This window comes from Lycorma delicatula, chromosome 1 (assembly GCF_047948215.1).
Source record: "Lycorma delicatula isolate Av1 chromosome 1, ASM4794821v1, whole genome shotgun sequence".
Classification (NCBI taxonomy): Eukaryota; Metazoa; Arthropoda; class Insecta; order Hemiptera; family Fulgoridae; genus Lycorma; species Lycorma delicatula.
In genome coordinates this window covers 143,109,800-143,132,358 of record NC_134455.1, presented here as the reverse complement: position 1 = coordinate 143,132,358, position 22,559 = coordinate 143,109,800, and the positions used below count along the sequence as shown (strand labels likewise).

Below are 22,559 nucleotides of genomic sequence, written 5' to 3'. Positions count from 1 at the left end.
AGCTTAAGCAAAGCCGTTCAGTTTTGAACGGCTAGTATTTATAATTTAAATACAGGGAATAAACGTCCAACAAGGGTATTGATGAAATTCCTTCCACGATTTTAAAAAAAATTGGTGTTTCTCATAAAAATTAAATATATGAATTGTTCAACAACGAAGTACGTTTCAGCTGCCTAAAATTTCCATTTTCATTGTCCTCCTTAAGAAAGATTTACCATTAAATCTAGAAAATTATCGACCAGTTTTGTTATTGTCCATATTTTCTAAAGTATGTGAAAAAAAAATCATAAAAAATAGACTTGAAACATATCTTGTTCTAAAAGATAACGTACAACGTACTGACAAACATTTTGATTTTTGGAAAAAAATTCTACCGGTACTGCTGTGTTTTTCCGAGTGTTTAGAAAATATTTTTAATTGCGTTGAGAGCTAAAGATTCCATTTTAAATTTTCGATCTCAGAAAAGCACTCTATTTCCTTTCATATTTTTGACCGATGAAAAATTTTTGGTATCAGAAGAGCTGTTTAAACTGATTATTCATACCTTACCAAGGAAATAGGTAAATAGGCATTGAAACCTAAATTTTTGATATGAATATATTTGTAATAATACATACATATAAGGTGTAGAACATTTCTTCAACATGTAGAATGCGAAATGCAAAAGAAAATTTTCTCCGCCGCCTGATTTTCTTATTGTTTGTTAAAGATTTACTCAGAATGTTTAACCATTCATTGTTATCGTCCTCAAATAAACAGTTATTATTATTATTATTATTATTATTATTATTATTATATATATCTTTAGATAATTAGTTAGAAGAATTTGAATATTTTATGTAACAGTTCAAAAATTTGTGCACTGAATGAATTATTATCATTTAACTTTAAATATAGGTGAAATTGTAGTATTGTGTTTCTCTGGTGGACGTAACATTACTACAGGGGAAAATAAAATTTACATTACAATAGATTGCCCATAAAGAAAAATGTCAGAGTGTTTTGATGACAAATACTCTTGGAATAATCAAACTGATTTAGCTTACAACAAAATCAGACCGTACTGATCTATTTTGAAGCGACTTTATAAAACACTAAGTTTTTAATCATTTATTAAATATTTATTACGATTACGTATATTCTTGTCTGAAGTATAACGTTATCTCTTTGAGATGATATTATGTTCTAATTTATTTAAAATACTATTATAAAAATTCTTCTTTAAAAAAAAAATAATATTCTTTTGCTGAAGTTTTTAATAATACCATTAAAAAAAGCGTATACAACTGAATTTTTTTCATCCCGTTCAACGTATACGTAAATAGGTGCTCAAATAATTTTCATTAATGACTTTTGAATAGTGAATCTTTTTGTTTGTATTTTTCATATTTAGAACCTTTATATAGATTAACTTAACATCCTTTCATGTGTTTATGTTTTAAATAATTAAAGCGGGCTTTAATCACATCTACTTTTTTATTTTATAATTGTATATTTTGTATTGTTGCTCTGATAAAGGTATTAACGACCATTCATCTTGGCAAATGCTGGAGCGATTCCTTTTTTATCTGTGAAGTAGCACATCTATCCACTTACGACGTGAATTATATTATGTACCGATCAGGAAAAAAAGATGTCCCTCTCCATCTCTATTTATATAAAAAGGATGGTGCATGTGGGTTTGTTTGTTTGTTGTATGTGCTCACGTTTTTATTTTAGCTGCTATTGGCGCAGAGCGGATCAATGGTGGTGTGCCGGGCGGCTGCGCGCTTAATTATTTTTGTCGACTGTGCTTTCTTTATCTTTTTTGGGAATAAAAAAGGAAAACAATGGGGTTAGAGCTGTGTTAAAAAATCACAACCCAAGAAAGAGCTAAAAATGTTCAGGGTTTTGAAGCTTTTCGTTGTAAATTTTTTGTTGTTAGCATAGTAAATTTGTGAACGTTATTTAGTTACAACTGACAAAAAAGGCCGGCCTTTTTCCTAGTCTTCATTTATTACCCTCTTTTTTTTGTATATTAAACAATGACTCGAGTCGAAAAATTTAAAAATATTATAATGAAAAAGGTGCAGGTCGATGGTTTAAATTACTGTGATAACATGAAAATATGTTTTCTGCGTAAAATCTAGATAAAATTATTTTTATCTTTCTTTCTCTTGAAGCGTCGGAAAATTTAGCAGTTTTTTGAGAATGTGTCAATTACTAATCAAAAACAAGTTGCGATGACAATTTTTAATTTCCTTGTTTCATTAATCTACTCTCTGCCGCCAATTTCATAAAAAATTTATCCAAACATTACAATATTTGAAGCGTATAGAGAGAATTCTAAACGTGATTACCTAATTTTGATTTAAAATCTACTAGGAAAAGTATGCTTTAGTATTCTCGAATTTATATTTGTATTTCTTGAAATAAAAAAAATAATTTTAAGGGCTGAATATTTAAGCATTTTTATATTAGTTATTACGGAATGAATGTGTGACTTGTAAACACTGTAGGTAAATATGAATAATATGAAAATAATGCGTTATTCATATAAGAGAGAACTCTCTAAACTGCTGCTAAGTGTACAATGGTCACCCATTACCATGTAATATTTATAAATAGTAGCACTTTCGTTAATTTTTTTTTTATCTTTCGTAATCTAAATAGTACCTTATAAGTAACGACTTAAACAATACATCCATAATGTTTGAATAAGTTTCTACGGTACTTTGTAGTATTATTTCTCTCATCAAAATAATAGATATAGGAACGCTTCGTTTTCGAGTTACGCTTACAAAACATTTCGACCAGATTTTAGCTCTACAGATCAGTATTAACCCTTCTGTTGGACACAAATTATTAGCAGAAATAATGGTTTTACATCTTACATAAAAAACTGAAAGCAGTGGGTCCTGTTACTTTATGTATCTCTTTACGAGCACAGTTTCATGCTTTTAACTGGTGTTAAATTTTCCAACTTTTACGCAGCTTAAAAAAACAATAAACTGTAATTTAATATGGAGCTATATAAAAATATTAGTGTAACATTAAAAATGCTTATTGTTATCCAAAAAGAAGGTGTGTGCGTGCGAGCGCACGTGTGTGTGTGTATGCGCGTGTGTCAGCATGGTGTAATCAGTCAGGCGTTTTATTTAACTGCTCTGCACCTTGAGTGACTGGCGTTTCAGTCGAGACTAATCTAAAGGTATTCTTCGGGATGAATTAGAAGATCGGACAAATTAGAAGCAACGAATGCCCACACTTATGCAATATATCCTTTACGAACGGCGCTACAGAACGAAGGCATATGATGGATTGTATGTATGTGTTGGGTTTTATTGTATGTTTATGTTAAAATACACATAGAAGTTTAGAATGTATTAAAATATTAATATATATATTTTTTAAAGTAACATGCAGATTTTTATAGAAACCTTAAATTGTTACATGAAGTGTAATAAATTTTAAAAAAATGTTAAGAACTTTTTTTATCGATTTTTAATTACATTCTGTATCGTATTACCAATTATTTTTCCCTACATTCATTCAAAGTAGCAAAGATGATTAATTGAGACCGGTTATTTGTAAAAAAAGTTTCATGAAAACACCAAAAATAACATTTAATATATTAGACGGAATATAGAAGCGCATGAACATTGGCGCGTTCTATTCTCGGTGTCAGGTGTTCAGCAAAATACAGCTAAAACGGTGACAAGAATAACGAAGTATCTAGCTTAATCAAAGGTAGTTTGTTTCTGAACAGAACTGAGTAAACAAACTGTTTTGTTCTTCTAGCACTGAAAATACTTAAACTAATTACGCAACAATTTCTGTTTAAATTTTGTCCGCGAAAGTATTTGTCTCTGTCAACAGTTGAAAATTTCATTAAGAGGTAGTAAAAATGTTAAAGCAATTCTGCTCATTGTAAATCTGCGGTAGTAGAATGTAAATTTGTTTTCAAAAGTAGACAATTTTGTTTATTTTTAATAACTATACTGTTCGAATACTTTGAAATTAACCTAACCGATTTTTAATTATAAATTAATAATTATTCATTAATAACTTAGTTTATAAATAATTAATCATTTTTTTAAACGATGAACCATTCTTATAGAATCTTTACAAGCAAACTCCGTGTATTTAAAATTATTATGAGCTCTATAATCTGTAAAAATTTTTTTTGGAGTGTAATTATTTGAAGAAGGATTATATTCTACGAACTAATAAAGTAACTGTTTTTTTTAAATTCTATATTTTTTTTAATGTAATATTTTTTGATAACGACACTTATGTTTTTAAAGATTAACATTATTCTTATTAATTCTAACTTGTACTCCTAATACCAATCATACTACATCACGTTACTTTTTCGAGGTGATCCAGAAGAGTGCTTTCAGTCTCCTGGCCCGATAGGCCAGTCTACTAACTAGAACTAAACTAGTAGCGTACGGGAATATAGTTAAAAGAATGCTATCTATTAAGATCATTTCCTAATCGGCTTATTTGTATTTTTTTATTACCGTACTCGAGTACGGTAATTACGGTTATTACGTTCCAAGTTTCTCACGATCATGAAAATAGTAACTAGTACATAAATTAAATACCGAACATGTAAGCTTAAACTGTCTACTCACTCGATCACAGAGAACTCTGTTAATCACTCCCTGTAGATTTATATTCGTATTCAAATCACTAGTATCATCGTACGGGATAGTCGGTTTTTTGTTTTATTTATTTTTATTTTTTTTTAAAGACACCGCAGTCTAAAACTCGACAAACTGTTGGAGAGGGGAATTTAGCTTAAATGTAAAGAGCAGCGGTCGGTTGGCAACGACGAAAAGAGGGGAGACCCCTCTTGTTTTTCTATTTTTGTCACCGCTCTCCTAATCTTTACCGGTTTAGATCTGAATTACTTATCTGGCAACTTTTAACATAGCAGTTTTCTGGGCACCTGACTTAAATTAATTTATACTTACGCATCCGATTATAAACGAAAAAATGTTCTTGTTTCTGTATTATTGTTTTTACAAAAGAAAAAAAATGAATCAGTGCTTACAATTACGTCAGCGACTGCAAATAGAAATATGGTTTAAAATAATTAATAATAATAATAAAATAATTAATAAAAATCAATTAATAAAGTTGTCATAAATATTCTAGTTTAATACAAAAGCCGAAATATTCTATCTCTAACATTAACGACCTTAAAAAAAGAAAAGTATGTTCTTCGACATAATTAACTTAGCAACAAGTATTTCACTGGGTATTAGCGATTTCTCCTACCGCGAAAAAAATTTGATTATCGATAAGACTTTAATCCAGACAGAATAAGGTTCGATTCTAGGAGATAGTTCCCCGACCGTTGAAGCAGAAGGCTACAGAGTCTACTACGACGAACCCGGCTATATATATATATATATATATATATATATATATTTAAAAAAAGTTTTTTTTAGCTGTTTAGTTCTTTTCGACTGTTTTCTCATGAATTATACTCCTATAAAATTTTCGCAGAGCAAAAAGCCCGGTAGAAACAATGACGATTATATTTATAGAAAATTAATGTAGAATATAGACGTAAAATTGTAGCTATTTAAAAAAAAATATTATATTTAAAAAAATTATGAATCTGATAAATAATATATTTATTTTGTCTTAAAATAATCCTATACTCCTGATATACTCAAGTTTTACTTAGCATTTCAATAGACCGATTATTTACAAAGAAAAAGTACAATAAGGGATATCTTTTTGAAATTGTTAGAATCCCAATTAAGAACTTTTAGAGAAGTAACTTCAAACACCTACCTTCAGTGCAATGAATTCATAATTTTTCCTTTTCTAGAGCAGGATATATAGCACTTAGGATTTTATAAATATAATATCTGTAAAGTTTTAAGCAATAAAAATTTCAAATATAAAGTTTTAAAACAAAATATATAAAACAAAACTTACTAAATGAATGATATTAACAAAATAAAAGTAAATTCTGTATAACACTATATATGTATATAATATGAAACAATATAATTCACACGCACACACGATACACACACACACATGTGTGTGTGTGTGTCGTTATAATATATCATCGTATATCTGTGTAACCTCTTATCACACAGGCTCTTTTCAACACTAATCATATGATTAGTCCAAAAAAACATTTCAGTTATATTAAATTCTAATTACGCTGGGGAACAAAAAATATTTTTATTTTGTGTCGGGAAGAAAAATACACATATTTTTTCTTCCAGACACAATCTATCAATCAATCAATTGCAGTTAGACTATACTAAGTACATGTGTTTTCTTTGCAAATGGAACAGCCGAGCTAGGGATAAACATTGTGTTACCAGAGTAGAAGAAACGAGAAACTCCAAATGGGAAAAATATTATTCATGAGCCCTTAGTTGAACCCAAAAAATATTTTAGCCCCCTCTCCATATCAAGCTAGGACTAATTAAAAATTTTGTAAAAGCAATGAAGGATAGTCCCGGATTTTTGTACATATGGCAAAAATTTCCGAATGTAAGTGAAGAAGGAATATTTGTTGGTTCTCAAATAAGAGAGTTGGTCAAAGATGATGTATTTAACTCGATGTTAAATAATGTAGAAAGTGCAGCTTGGGCTTCATTTAAAAACGTTTGCATAAGTTTCTCGGCAAACAAAAATCCGACAATTGCCACGATATTGTTAATTAACTCCTTACTTCACACAGAGCTATGAGATGTAATATTCTTTGAAAATACATTTCCTCCACTCAGATCTGGACTTTTTCCCGGACAACCTCGGAGACGTGAGTGACGAAAACGGTGAACGTTTCCACCAAGACATTTTGGTGATGGAAAGCCGCTATAAAGCGAAATGGAATAATAACATGCTAGCCGATTACTATTGGACATTAATTCGGGATTTGTTTGAGGCTATTTATAAATGAAAAGCATCAACCAAATTATTCTAACACAGGTATGACCATGCAAAATTAAAAATTTTACAGACAACTATATTTTCCCTTAATATATATTGAAGCATAATTTAAAACTAAGTGTGATCGAAAAATTGTATTTTTTACAGATCTGTAATATACGCAAAAAAGTAATTCAAGAAATGGTATCACACTTAGAGAAACATTAAAAAACTTTTTTTTGTCTATCAGTGGGCCGAGAAGTTTGCAAAGATAGAAGCAACGGTAGAGAAAAACGACACTGATATTGTACTACTTATTTTATATGAAATACTAACTGTTTTACAATTAATTTGGTATTATCACGTTATAGATATCACAAAAAAAAATAGTAGCAATGGTCAGACCCGAGTGGTAAAGAAAAGAGCCTTGTATTTGGTGGATTTCACTTAGATGCGCCCTGATAGAAATTTATAGATCGTACTTTTGTGCGGTCAACGCGGCCGGTTACGACGAACTTACGATTCCTGAATGGGAGAATCATATTCAACCCAAATCAGACATGCATACCGAGTCACATCATTAACACCGAGATGGCTTTAAAAGAAACCATATTTGCCAGTTAATTTAGTCGTGTATTTTAAATGCAGTTAGTAAATGATAAGAAGCTATCCAAAAAACGTCCCATGCTAATATTCGAAATAGGGATCGTGTGAGTAGTTCGGCTAGAATCCTTTGATCATTTATCGAAGATAACAAATCACGAGCAGGACTTCAATTATAAATAAATCTATTGAAAAAAATCAGTACCAGGTGCTATTTGGCCCGGAAAACAGAACTGTGTTGCCTTTCCATACACAAAGATGAACTCGAAGCTGAATTCGGTGACGACCGGGTGTTTCCGGCTATTAAGAAATGATGTTTCGCACTCTTTTGTGTAGACGTATGAATAAACTACTCTTGTACAATTTCGTAGTTGCGAAGGAATGAATGATTTTTTCTTTGCGAACAGATCATACAGAGCTCTGGAAACAGAAAATAACTGTTAATTGTCTACGATATGAGTACAACGAAAACGAGCTGTAATAACGAGTTTTATCTAATTTTTATAATGATTGCTGCATAGTGTACACAATTAATAACGTGAATTTTGTTTGAACTATTTATCTTTCTCAAAAAATGAGCGAAATAAAAACAACAAAAAATCGTCGAAACCTGTAGTCACTTCTTCGTAAAACACAAAATATATGTTTGTCTTCCGTTTAGTCACTTCAAACGAAAAAAGAAAAAACTATCAATCTTTAGAATGTCAATTTTAACATTACCAAAAAAAATAAACTGAAATTTATAATCGGTCCACGCTTTTTTCCACTTTCATCTAATCTGAAAGGTTGTGAGGGTTTTATTTGATAAAAATAAGATGTTTTTGTTAATTATTAACATGTAATCGTATCGATGTCATATAAATTGTAATGAAATGTAATGCTGTATGTAAGATTTCATGAAATACGCACGGTTTTAAAAGTGTCGCACTTCAAACCACGCCGCAGTGTAACAAGATTTCTGTAAATTGCATTTATCGATAATTTTTTAATAATAAATACAAAAAATGTTGATAAACATTATTTTTTAATACCGTTTTAAAGTCCTGTAAAGTCCAATACAACATTATTTTACATAAGTTTGAAATAAACACTTTGAATTTCTGGGAGAAATACAATAAGTAAATGAAATAAATTTACAATACTTTGAAATTTATTGAAAGAGTGTTTCTTTTGATAAAAACAGAAAAACATTTTTATGTTGTCGTGTGTGTAAATCAACACGTCATATTAAGGTAAACAAAATTTTAATAGACGACTAAAGTAAAGCTGACCACCAAACAGGCTGTTGAAGTTAAATTTTTCGATAAGAACCTCCAAATAAATGTAGATCTCCATTGCAAGATGTAGGCGCAACTAGATTTAACGCGTAAACATGGATGCATCTTCAGACTTATTAATAATTTTTTCCTTAAAATCTCAGACCTTTCGCTGTTGCCCTCTTCGTAAGTGATAACGCTGCATTAGAAAGTAATTATTTCACAGGGTTAAAAATAATACATTAGCAGTTTAAAAAAATCACTCGTTGAATGAAGATACCAAATTTTAAAACGGACAAAACCATCGTTACCTATGTGCTTTTCAAACTGGCATATCGCTGCTAATACCGATAGTATTCCCTTTAATAACATTATTATTTGTTTTGCCTGTATTCTATTCTAAAAGTGTTAGGGTCTTGTTGTTAATAGATGAATTTTCTTTGGAGATCAAATCAGTTCGTTTGGAAAAATATTATACTATATATTTTGCTTTCTAAGCATCTAATATGAATTATTAGATATTAAATATATATTATGGCTACGTACACTCCCTTCAAAAATACGAGTGTACTACAAATTGGGGCCGCTTCAAAATGTCAGGACAAGTTTTAAAGCGGGTCGTTAGATCTTTGTTTCATATTGGTAATTGAGATTGACTCTGATCGATTTTTGGTAAATTAAAAATTCGAACGTTTCCAAAATATTTATTTTTACGAACGCACACCTTTTGTAAATGCGACAAGAATATCCATTTACACATAATAAATAAAAATATTAAATCAGATAATACACAATTTCCATGATACGCGGCTTAAATACTGCGTCTATAAGACAGGATTCTTATCATACTTGCTTCTATTTTTAATTAATTAAATTACCGATTTAAACGAACTTCCGACTAAAACAATTTCAGTATTACTCTGTTGAAGTGTTTTAAATAATAATTAGATAAATCTAATTTTTTGCATAATCGTTTAACTTTACTTCATAAATAAACGCCTTCAGAATTATTTTATTCATCTTTGCATAATAGCATCACTTTTATTTCAAAAAATAATATTTTCTATTTATACGTATCCCTACCGATTTTTGTTATTTATCGATTTTGTACTTTAAACGGTGTTATGATCTAATTTTTTCACGGGTTCCCTCTATCTCTTCATGCAAATGCTCCAGCAACGCTTTTTTGTTACACTTTTTCTTTTTCCTGTTTAGCCTCCGGTAATTACCTTTCAGATAATACTTCAGAGGATGATATGTACGACTGTAAATGAAGTGTAGTCTTGTATAGTCTCAGTTCGACCGTTCCTGAGATGTGTGGTTAACTGAAACCCACTCACCAAAGAACACCGGTATCCACGAGCTAATATTCAAAATCCGTGTAAAAATAACCGACTTTACTGGGACTTGAACGCTGGAACTCACGACTTCCAAATCAGCTGAGTTGGGAAGGCCCATTCACCACTAGACTAACCGGATGGGTTGCTTTTTTTTTACCCGAGCACACATACCATTCCCGTTTCTTTTTCTGATCCCAATAAAATATTTTTATTTATTTTTCAAGAGCTGCAATTTCATATAACGAATTAGATAGTAGATGACAAGCTGCAAGATTTGAAACAGACTTCAAAAAAACAATAGTATTCATTCAAAATAACTTTAAATTTCAGTATTTGAAGCCGATAACAAATAACAAACCACTAACTATTTACCCATCTGAATTTGGTTGTCACTTCAAAATGTTGAAATTAAAAAATTATGAAATAGTATTATTTTTTTACTGGTTAGTTTTTGCAATTTTGATATTCAGCTTTGATTTGTTTTTGTAACTATACTTTACCGTTTTTAACATCTGGGTGTGCTAAAAATATGTTTTATAAATAAATTATGCTGTTTATCCTCAGAGTTAAAATATATTTTGTTCCCGATGTAATGAGCTCGGCCTTTCATCCGGAGGTCCTGAGTTCGAATCCCGGTCAGGCATGGCATTTTTACACACGCTATAAATCATTCATCTCATCTTCTGAAGCATGCCTAACGGTGGACCTGGAAGTTATAATAAAAAAAAAAAATGTTATGAGCTAATTATTCATTTCTTAATAGTAATTTTTTCTGTCTGATGTCACAAACTTAACAGAGTTCAATTTTGGGAAGATAACATTTTTTTGCTATTCAATTATATTTTTCAGAAAATGTTCAATGTTCTGTATAATTTTCAATCTACAATACTGAAATTTCTATTAAATATAAATAGAAACAAATAAAGTGATTTTAGTCCAAGTAAACTAGATGAAATGTATAATTAACACTTTATTTTACACCACCATTTGAATTGAAACTTTAAATATTAATAAATATCAGTATTTACCAGTGTAACATTATACTGATAAAACTACTATGCAATTCTTTGATGGCTACTGTCTTACCATTGCATTAATTTACTGTAAAAGATAGCAACACTTATCGATAAAGATGAATTATCATTAAATTTGGAAAGTATGGAATTAAATATGCCAAAGGTTCCAGCAGAAATATGATTTCTCACCTCTGCAGTTAAAGCGCTAGTAGAGCAAGGTGTGTCATGTCATGTTCTAGGAATAACCCTACTATTTCATTTGTAATCATGGTATGAAGTGGTGAATAACTACTTTAGTTAATGAGTCTTATTTAAAAAAATGATGATTCTGTCATTTCAATGCAATGTTTATTTTGCGCTTACTTTAAGCTATGTCAAAATTCTGCAGTTCCTATCAAGACCATATTGTTATTGCAATCAAATTGTAGGCCGACAGCTTTGAATTTGAAGAATAAATCACCCAAAAGGCCTCGCAGAGTTTGAATGACTGAATACACCTTAAGAGTGAGACAGGTTGTTACGCATTCTCACAATACTTAGCTCTAAAACACGCTGTTGCTTTGGAATTGCCAGATTGAACTGAGAAGAATTTTACAAACGGACCTGAAATTTCATCTGTGCATGATGATCGAACAGGAACGCATAAGATTGGTGAACCACATTGCATCTTGCCAGTCCATTCAAAATGTTCCTGCGAACTCTGCTGTGCTATCAGGTATGAAGCTCATTTTTGTTTAATGGTCAGGGTTAAAACAAAATTTTTTTATACTAAACAGAAAAATTATCATTGGTACCATGAGCATCCTTTGTTTTTTAAGGTGTCACTGCTAGGAGAGATAAGCCTGTATTTTCCTTTTTTGAGGCAAGAATGCAAGCCAAGCATTCAATAATAAATATCTGATATCCCCAGAAATGATGAGGTGAGTAATGAAGAATTTGGCGAACTTAGCGAGCTTGCAAACTTGTACAGATGATGCAGATCGGCATGTGGAAAGTATAACTTTTAAAGCAAAGTAACAGATACATTAAAAAAATATTGTTTTTTTAGTTTATTAAATACAATTTTTAATATCTTCTATGATGCCTATTTTGTTCTTTTTTTTGAAGGCAAGATATATTTCTGCAAAAACTAAAATGATGTGTTTTTGCAACAGCTACAAGACACGACTATTTACAGACTTTTCTCAGAGAATCTTCATTACTGAAATCTGAGAAAAGCTGGTATCATTTTCATACGTTGGCTCTGAAAAAAGCATTTTAGATTTGAGATCCTGGAGCAAAGATATCAGAACCAGCCTGAGAGTCTAAATTTTTGATTGTTTGAAAAAAAAACTGCTTGGCTTGCAATTTCTAATGATAAAGCAATTTTTTTTATTCAACAGAACTGTCTGCCATAATTAGTACTAAGCTGGTGGAAACCCTCGCTGGATTAGCAGAAAACCGTACTCAGTATGAGAAATAAATTTCTGGGTAGGAATTGTTTGCTCAATTTATACAACCTTGTTATACTTTGGCAAGCATATCAAAAAATTTGTGTTACTATCAATCGGCCAGTGCAGCAATTTCTTCTATTCATCTTGTAGTTAGTTAATCATAACTTTCAGAATAAACTATATTCCTAACCAAGGACTTGAAAGAAAATATCATTCTAAGATTTTTAAAAAGAGTTGGCTGTCACTACTTCACATTTTGTACAGAAATCTAGTCTTGTTTTTTTTATTTCTCGGATGAAGTACAAGAACTTTTTCCTTCCTTCTAAATACCAATCCAATTTTTTCTTTTAATTATAATTATTAAATTTTCTTCACCTTATTACACTAAGTTACAAATTTCTTCATATATTTTCTATATTTACAAATAAATAAAGTTAATAACTTAAATTTAATAAATAGCAAGCAAATTTACTTATATAATAGCTATTTTTACCTTCCACTGTAAAAATAAATATTTATACATAATCCAACATTTTTTAACATAATTGAATATCTCTACTTTATTTTAATACACAGACTTTGTATTACACTCTGTAAGACAGTCTTAATTTTTTGTTTTTAAAAAATTTTGCTAACACAAGATGTCAAAAACTTTTATCAAGCAAAAAATATTACCTACTCTATTTCATTTCTATAGTAAAAAAATTAAAGTATCTGTCAGGGGGAATGAAAAAATTATGCAACATAAAATTAAAAAAATTAATAAGTCAAGAAAGAAAAGCAAATTACATGGCAAATCTGTTTATCTGTAACTATGTCTTTTATAGTGGAAAGCAGATTTTTCTAGTCAAATATCAAACACTAACACAAATATGAGTTGACTAGTGAAATACAATTCCATAAAAATATCAGTTTTCAGCTTAGCATAGAACCCAAATAAAATGTTAAATATTTTTGCAAAAAAATTAATTAACTTGGTATAAAGTTAATATAACTAAAATATAAATATTGATGAGCATAATCACCTTCCTTAAGATTATGACAATCATTCTTTAAACACTGTCATTTTGTTTTTACTAAACATTTTTATTATTCAAGCTCTCTATGAAGCAAAGGCCGGGACGGGATTCACCTGCCTTAATCAAGGTGATGCCCCTACTTTCAACAGAGGTGAGTCTACCTCCTACACTGATATAACATTCTTGAAGCACAGGGGACCAACTGTTAACCTCAAAAGGGAAGTCCCGTTGGACAAGAAGTTTTCAGAACACAACACTATTCTGTTTGCCATCAGTCCTTTCAAGAGGAGGCAGCAGAAGGCATCTTGTCCTATAGTCAGTCAAGAGGTTTTGGCTTCCTACCAGGCTAAATTTCTGGTGTGTCTTGGTGATATCAACCTCATGGACCCTGAGAGTATCTCGGGCATCATAGCTGATACCTTCAAGGAGACTCAACCGAGTGGTCACAAAGGCCACCATAGGAAACATGTCTATTACTGGTGGACTGCCAAGATTGACAGGTTAAGACCATCTTGCATGAAAGCCAGGTGAAGACTATAGAAAGGATGATAACAAACTCTGTACCTATTGGCGGGACAAGCTCAAAAGGACTAGGCAGTATTGGAAGTATAAGATCTTAAGGATCAAATGGCAGAAGTGGAAGGAACTCTGTGATGCCCTTGACGAGGATATCTGGGGAAGTTACAAATCTGTTACCAGAAAGTTTGGTAGGCATCTTCCTGTACTCGACAGGGCTACCCTATTGAGTTGTGCGGATGCTCTCTTTCCTAGATGCAGTGTGACAAACCACACACTAGAAGAAATAACTGTCATTGACATCCCACTTGTCACCCCAGAAAAGCTCATGATGGCCAGTTGTGATGTCCTGAGCAGTTAGAGCCCTGGCTTGGACAGCATGTCCTGGGAGGCGGATGAGCTTGTAAAACTTGCTCCGTGGTGCATGGTTTATGCATTCAATTACGCGATTTCCTGGAAATGGTTCCCAGACTCCTGGAAGTTCACCTGGCTTGTGCTCCTCAGGTAGGAGAGGAATTCAGCAAGCAAGCATCCTTTATGATGATCTGGTTGTTCAGTTACCTGAGTAAGCTTTTTGAGAGGGTGCTGGTTAACAGGCACAACCAAGAACTGGAGGCAACTGGCAGTCTTAGTGACCTCCAATTTGGCTTCCTTAGGGGCAGGTCAATTATAGATGCCGTATCTAGGGTCACGACAAACATCTGGGAGGCCAGATCAGGCTCAAGGCGTACACATTTGATTTTGGCGTTGATCCTGTTTCATATAAAAAAACAAAAAAAAACGCGTTTTAACGAGTTACCGTGGGGCACAATATTCCAAACACTGAAGAGTCGTGTCAGTCTATACCTAAGAAGGATAATTCAGTGTTACCTCTCTGAAAGATCAGCAACGATTATTTCCGTAGAGGGAGAGGTACGGATCAGGATGAGTTGTGGTGTTCCACAGGGTTGTTATAGGGCCAACACTGTGAAATATCGCGTATGACAAAGTCCTATCTATTGCGTTTCCCATTGGGGCAGCCCTTAACAGGTTCGCCGACGACTTGGCACTTGTGGTGGCGACGAAGTCGTTACGAACTGTGATAAACACAGGAAACGAGGCAATAAACATTACTGTTTTGTGCCTGCAGATTGGGCTTTATCTTTCGCCGGAGAAGATCCAAGTGGTCATAGTCTTGAGAAGGCTAGGCCTGATTTCATTTAGGGTTGGTACCACCATAATCCACCCTACCCCTGGAGTGAAATACCGGAGTGCGGATTGGTAAGAACACCACTTCAGGGACATGTAGAAGAATTATCAGTCAAAGCCGAAAAAACAGCTGCCGTGATCGGTCGATAATGACCAACATCGTGGGTTCTCGCACATCGAAGTTTAGGGTCTTGTCTCAAGTGGTGGTATTGAAAGTACTGTATAGAGCCCTAATAATCTGGTTAGCTGCAGAGAAGGAGCCCGTGCATTTCTTGACAAGGAGAACAGGGCTGCTACAAGTACAGCGTCATCGCAGGCAATGCCGCCGGCGTAGAGGCCGTACTTGCGTCCCTGGATCTCCTTATTCAGAAGATGGAGGAGATGTTCAGGGAAGTGGGCAAGCCAGATATAGAGGCATTGCTTGTATGCAACTGGCAGAAGAGATGATGGGATTAATTGACGAAAGGCAGATGGACCTACAGACCGATCCTGGACCTCCAGAGATGGCTGTGCTGAAAACATGGGGAAACCAGGGTACCAGTTGATCCAGTTTCTTATGGTCATGGATGTTTCTAGACATACTTGTGTGCGTGGACGCTGAGACTGCAAACTGCGATTACTGTGGGAAGGAAAACATTGTGGAAAAGGTGTTTGTGTGCGATCAATTTCAACAGCATAGGGAAGGATGCAGGGGAGAATTCAGCATGCTTATACCACAGAAAATCATTGAGACTATGCTTCAGACTGAACAATCATAGCATGCGAAGTCCACAATGCTAGCTAAGATCATCTACACCAAGTTGGCAAAAGATATCCAGGGGTGAATAACTACCTCTGAGTCTCCCTGAGGCAAGTTCCCGGCCCCCAAGAGATCAAAGTTTAAAAAAAATATATACATAAATTAAAAAATAATACTCCATGTGGTAACAAATCCACTTGTTGCATGACGACAACTGGGCTTTTGAATTCTTTTCGTGTGGTAGCCCAGACTACCACACGAAAAGAGGAAGTCACAGTCCCCTGGCAAACTTCCCACAAAAACAGAGACATATTTGGATACATTAAACGGCAACTCACTAATAAAAACAGGAAAATTACACACACTAACAACTAAATTAGATCAACAAAAAATCCTGATACTTGCCTTACAAGAAACACACTTGACAGATGAAGACACCATTGATTTCAGAACTACTGATTATTTAAAAGAGAAACCAATAAGAGAATTTGTAGAGGATTACCACACCTGGGAATGGCCTTCATGGTCCACAGAAAAATTATTCCGTTAGTAAAACAAGTCAAACCTATCTCAAACAGACCATGTGCACTAAATGTGACAATAAGACACACCATAATCAACGTACATGCCCCCCTGTGAACCAAGCCAATAAAAACAATAGAAAAAATACAGAAAAATTCTGGGACAAACTGGAGAAGACTATGGAGAAAATACCGCAACATGATGTGAAAATCTTACTAGGGGATTTTAATACACAATTAGGTAAAGAGAAAAAGTACAGGGAAACCATAGGTAATTTCTCAGGCCACAAAATGACCAACAAAAATGGTCAATGACTAGTCGAACTTTGTCTACAAATCAATTTAAAATTGTCTACACACTTCCGCAAATATCCCAAAAAGACTAAGACCTTGTCAACCTCCTGTAATTGAACTGGGGGAATTCCAACTGGATCATCTGGCAATCTTTCATCCAAACTACGAATCCACAATACACAAATAAGAAGAGGGGCTAATATAGACTTTGACTACTTCTTGACAAGAATTAAAATCAGATTCACACCAAAGAGGTGCATCAGAACGTCAACAATCTCAAAGTTTGACACAAGTCAAAACATCCAAAATCCAAGAAGAATGGGAAAAAGAATGAGTGGATACATGGGAAAGGTTTCGTAAGAAAATAGTACAAAAAGCAGAACTCATTCCACTACAGAAGAAGAAGAAACACCCACAGTGAAATGAGGATAGTGAAAACGCAATCCTTAACAGGAAACCTTCCAGAAATATAGTGGCAATAAAAGAGAAAGTAACCTAGAACATTTCCAAATGACAAGAAAACAAACTGCTAAAATTATTAGAAACACTAAAAGAAAACATTTAAAACACCAATTGGAAAGCATACAGGAGAACTTCAGAAACTGTTACAGGACATTCCGAACAATATTAACAGGATATCCATCACAAAATCTATGTTTCTATAAGAAGACAGGCGGCTAGCACTCAACAACAAAGAAAACTGCAAAGAACTGGTAAGGTACTTCAAAGAATTATTAAATTGCCCTGAACCAACTGAAAGACTACTAGCACAAACAAATTCCTCAAAAAAGAAACCTGGATTCCTCACCACCTGGTAGAGGAAAATGGTAGAGGAAATCAAAATGCACATCAAAAAACTGAAAAACAACAGGGTGGAGAAGACGAAGTTATTGGAGAACTGTTAAAAGAAATTGGACCAAACACACCATCAGAATTAACTCAAATTCTTGGGAGCCTCTGGGAAACAAAAAAATTACCAGAAGACAGGAAATGCGCTTTGATCCACCTGTTACACAAAAAGGGAGACCAAACTGAACAATTACAGAGGATTTCTCTGCTGCAATTTACCTACAAAATCCTCTCCATGAGTCTGTTGGAAAGAATACAAACTCAATTAGAACACAAAATAGGTAAATACCAAGCAGGTTTTCAGCCTAACAGTTCCTGTGCTGCGAAGATCTTCAATCTAAAAACCATATTAACCTATCAAACTAAACAAAAACAGAGATACCATATACTGTAATACCAATATACCAAATGCTTTAGCGAAATCTTTCCATTCGGTATCTCTACCTCGTCATATAGTAACGACTTTCAGAGGTACAAAGCACGGATGAAAGTAATGGCGTTGAATATTGGTGTTTCAGTTGGTGAACTGAACACTCCATTCTTACTTAAAGAATTGTTACACGCACTTAGGAACTCACGTGACACTTCCCCTGGACCAGACAACGTTCGCCTTTGTATGCTTTCGCACCTTCCTGACTCAGCACTACAACATCTTTTGAGTATTTACAATGGTTTATTCTCCAGGCAAGTCTTTCTGCCTGACTGGTCAGAAGCATTTATTATACCAGTACTAAAGCCTGGCAAAGAGAAAACCCATTCCTTAAGCTACCGCCCTATTTCTTTAACAAGCGTATTGTGTAAAGTAATGGAGAGGATGGTGAACCGCAGGCTTGCATGGTACTTGGAGAAACATGGCTTTCTTTCTTCGGAGCAGTGTGGTTTCCGACAGGGGAGATCTTCCGTTGACCATTTGGGGTCGATGGGGGCAGCCGTACAAAACGCCTTCCTGAACCGCCAACACCTCGTTGCTATCTTCTTCGATATAAAAAAGGCGTACGACACGGCATTCTTAACAACCTTAGGAGGTGGGGGATCACTGGCAATATGCTTGCTTTTATCCGGGGATTCTTGAATCACCGGACGTTTCGTGTTCGTGTAGATGATTCACTTTCAGACAGTGTCGTCTCGGAAAATGGGGTACCTCAAGGTAGTGTATTAATTGCCACCTTGTTTTCTGTGGCCATAAACGGCATTACCGATTGTGTAAAGGCTCCTGTCTCTTGTTGTCTTTTCGTTGATGATTTTGTTATTTACGTTGCGAGCCGCTCTACACCCACTGCCGAGCGACTGATACAGAACACTATATTTCGCCTTGAGGCTTGGTCAGGGGCTACTGGTTTTACATTTTCATCCGACAAGACGAAATGTGTAGTAGTCTTTTCTCGGCTACGGAACCCTTCTAATCCGGGGGTTTTTTCTGAACAGAGCTGTCTCTACTTACATCAGATTTCTGGGTTTGCTGTTTGATAGCAGTCTTATCTGGGTCAAACATATAAGGGAATTAAGGACAAAGTGTTCCAAAATTTTGGATGTGATGCGGGTCCTTAGTACCAACTGGGGGGCTGATCGGTCATGTATGTTGCGTTTTTACTACTCCCTTGTTCGTTCCCGTTTGGATTATGCTTGTGTCGCCTATTCTTCAGCTCGTCAAACCATACTTAAGTTGCTGGACGGTGTGCATCATTCTTTTCTCCGGCTTGCCACAGGTGCGTTTATATCGAGCCCTATCGCAAGCTTACTTGTAGACAGTAGCGAGCCATCACTTTGGGATAGACGTGACCAGCTTTTGTTGTCTTATTTTGCCCGTCTCAGCGGACAACTAGCTTTTGGCCCAGTTCATAGGGATCCTAATTTAAGGAAATATGAGGAGCGTCCACGTTGTACTGCGCCTGTGGGTGTCCGTGCAAGACGTCTGCTGCAGCGTATGACTGTTGGCACTCCCCCGTTGCTTCCATCATGTCCGTGCTCGAATCCCCCGTGGAGAATCAACCATGTGGATTTTAATTTTGATCTTAGAACGTACGATAAACGATCAGCGCCTCCTACTGTTTTCCAGCAGATGTTTCAGTTTCTCCTCACCAAGTCGAACCCAGACGTGGTGGTATACACTGATGGGTCAAAACATGACGGTAACATTGGTTGTGCTTTTGTTTTCGATGAACAGACTTATATGTTTGTCCTACCCGGTGATACGAGTGTGTTCACCGCGGAACTACTCGCTGTGGATAGGGCTCCAAGTATCATTGGCCCTAAATATAGGAGCATTCTTATTTGCAGTGACTCGTACAGTGCTCTCCAGGCGTTGGAAAACCTTTATTCCAGACATCCTGTCGTCGTTGGCATTTATGATAAAATCGCTGAGTTAGATGAACGAAACAGGGGGGTGAGTTTTTGCTGGATCCTTAGCAACGTTGGAATTCTAGGTAATGAGAGGGCAGATTCTACTGTGAAAGAAGCGTGTATTCAGCCTCCTTTCACCACCCGAGTTACTACCTTTGATTTTATCAATCATATAAAACAATCACTGCGAGCGAGGTGGCAAAGTGGTTGGACGGCTGCCGTCGATAATAAACTTAGACGGATTAAAGATTCAGTGTTGTCGTGGGGCTCCTCTTGCAGGAACTCTCGTCGTGAGGAAGTATTCCTCTGCCGGTTATGGTTCGAGCATACGAGGATCACGCACGAATATCTTATGTCAGGAGAAGACCCACCCCTGTGCACACGATGCAACTGCCGCATGACTGTGCACCACATTCTCGTAAACTGTGTATGTTATGCTGCGTTGTGTCGTCAGTTTAATATACCCAGCAACATTCGTGATATCTTGTGCACTTGTGCAATGATGGCGGGATTTTGGAACAGATGTTTCTCCTTTTACATGGTACTGGATTACTGCAAAGGATTTAATATACTCATATATGTTTTTCTGTAAGGAGAGTATTTTTAATAATTTTAACCTTTATTTTCAATTTGATTATTTAGTTCTATGTGTTTAATTTTAGTATATAGGGGGATTTTTGCGCAACCCGTCAGAGTTGGGTAAGTTTTTATACTTTCTTTATTCTATTATTTTAGCTTTTATATTATATCAACTTTGTCTGTGGTATTAGTTTTGGGTTTTGTTTTGCCTTCTTGGCTTGTTTTAGTAAATTTTTATTATATGGTTAATATTACGTTTACACCCTGTGTGGTTTATTATTTTGAAGTTATTTTACCCTTTTAATAATAACTACTGGGCGATGATAACGCGCAGGCGTTTTTTGCCCACAAACAAAAACAAAAAAAAAAATAAACCATTATACCAGAAATCCCTAATAACAACGAGGGATGGACAGGAAACCACACACATTATGAAAGACAAATTAACGAGCTTAAAGTCCAAAGTGAAATTCTTGGTAGAAATTACTGAACCTTTTCTGATAAAAACTGGCATCTGTCAAGGGGATGGACTATCCTCATTGCTGTTTAACATGATCTGTGATAAAAAATAGAGTGCACAAGTTTAAATACAGAGAAATCATGCAGGTCACAGGGACAGAGAAAGAAGCTCAGGAGTACAGACTGCAGAAACTAAAGAGAGCATTCTGGGCAACTGGAAACATTTATAACAAAAAATGCATGTCTAAACAAACAAAGATCAGCACTATAATACCCAACTGATTTAACATGAACTCTTATATGCTTGTGAAACACTGGTAACCAACAGGAAAGGGGAACTACAGAACCTCCAAAAACAAGAACAGAAAATAATAAGGAAAATCCTTGGTCTGAAAATGAAAGAGGAGGGTTTCGGGCTAAGATCAAGAAAAGAAACCAGAGAACATTTTTCTAACATGTTAAAGAACATGAGGAAGAGAAGGCTGAAATTTTACAGACACATAAAGAGACTTCCACTTCCACCAACACGCCTGACCAGAAGAATCCTAGAATACACAGTATCAATCAAAAACATCCCATGGACCACAGAAGTCCAAAAAACTTACAGAAAACTGGAATCACACCAAATGATATAAATGACAGAATCATCAACAAACATAAAATATATAAGTGGGAGGTGAACCAGGGCTCAGACACATGATAATAATAATAAATAAAAGTTTAAAAAACAAAGGATCCCGACAAGTTCAAAGCCATCATTCACATGATGGAGGGGATGTCAGGTCCACCCTGGTATCCCCTCCTTCTGGGGAAAAAAAACTTTTTATTATTACATTTTATATTTACATTTTTTCAATAGTTACTAATATTCCCTTAATAAACTATGATGACAATATGAACCAGGTAAATCACATAATAACAAATAACATGTAAATTTATACATATATATCAACAGTATGAATAATTTACAATAGTTACAGATATAGTAATCAACAAATTAACTAATTAAATAAATTAATCTTAACTCATTTAAGATTTCAAAGTTAACTTGAACTCAGTATTTTAAGATATTTTATTTAAATTAAAATTATTTGAGGAAAAATGCAATTAGTATTTTACTCTGTAATATTTATTTTTGAGCTGTGCAAAACAAGACAAAATAATCGAATAATTATTAATGAATGTTTATAACGGTTTAAACGTTACAAATATACTACGATGATTATAATAATTTTTTGAATTGAATGTAAAAACAAATTTTCACAATTGTGGTAGAAATTTAAAAAAAATCTTATTTCTGTGATTTAGGTTAGAGACTAAATGTAACTCGAAAATCACTAATAAAATCCCTTACATTCATGTGATCACAATATATCGAGCAACGTTATGTCAGTATTGCTTAAAATTGTACTGTAATGAAACACTAGAAAATATATATAGTGACCAGAAAACATTTTTTATGAAATTAGTGTTCAATAAATATGTCTTTTGAGCAAGGAATTGCTATATACACAAC

At 34.1% G+C, this 22,559-nt stretch overlaps 1 protein-coding gene across 1 annotated transcript in view; it reads right to left on the bottom strand.

Moving 5' to 3' along the window:
- AQP (aquaporin) overlaps positions 1 to 4,779 on the bottom strand; it is a 39,186-nt gene extending 34,407 nt beyond the window's left edge. The window contains exon 1 of the mRNA XM_075362936.1: positions 4,620 to 4,779. The gene's annotated coding sequence lies outside the window, so the exon portion shown is untranslated. The remainder of the gene's footprint in view (positions 1 to 4,619) is intronic.
- Between the last annotated feature and the right edge of the window lie 17,780 nt (positions 4,780 to 22,559).